We start from the raw sequence: 234 nt of genomic DNA, 5'->3' as shown, positions 1-234 counted from the left end.
AACTGCTATCTCATTATCAATTATGTCCAGAAATCATCATTGCAATACATCGAGCTCCAATTAATCTATCACCGATAGACACAATTAGTACTATCAAACATCGTAATAAATATACAAGAGAAAAAGCAATGTTTCAAATATATTTTTTTGTTTTTAAGTTCCAGCAGGCAGATTCAATAGCACGCTTAATTGCTGGATGTTTTGTGTTCTGAATGAAAAAGTAAAAAGAAATAA

General features: G+C 29.9%; 1 protein-coding gene across 2 annotated transcripts in view; it reads right to left on the bottom strand.

The window, feature by feature from the left end:
• Positions 1-234, bottom strand: part of LOC119591424 (dipeptidase 1-like) — a 285,765-nt gene that overhangs the window by 217,294 nt on the left and 68,237 nt on the right. The gene's annotated exons all lie outside the window — the stretch shown is intronic.

The sequence above is a fragment of the Penaeus monodon genome, chromosome 28 (genome assembly GCF_015228065.2).
Source record: "Penaeus monodon isolate SGIC_2016 chromosome 28, NSTDA_Pmon_1, whole genome shotgun sequence".
Taxonomy (NCBI): domain Eukaryota; kingdom Metazoa; phylum Arthropoda; class Malacostraca; order Decapoda; family Penaeidae; genus Penaeus; species Penaeus monodon.
Note: the sequence above shows the minus strand (reverse complement) of the source record. Positions and strands in the feature narration are given on the sequence as shown.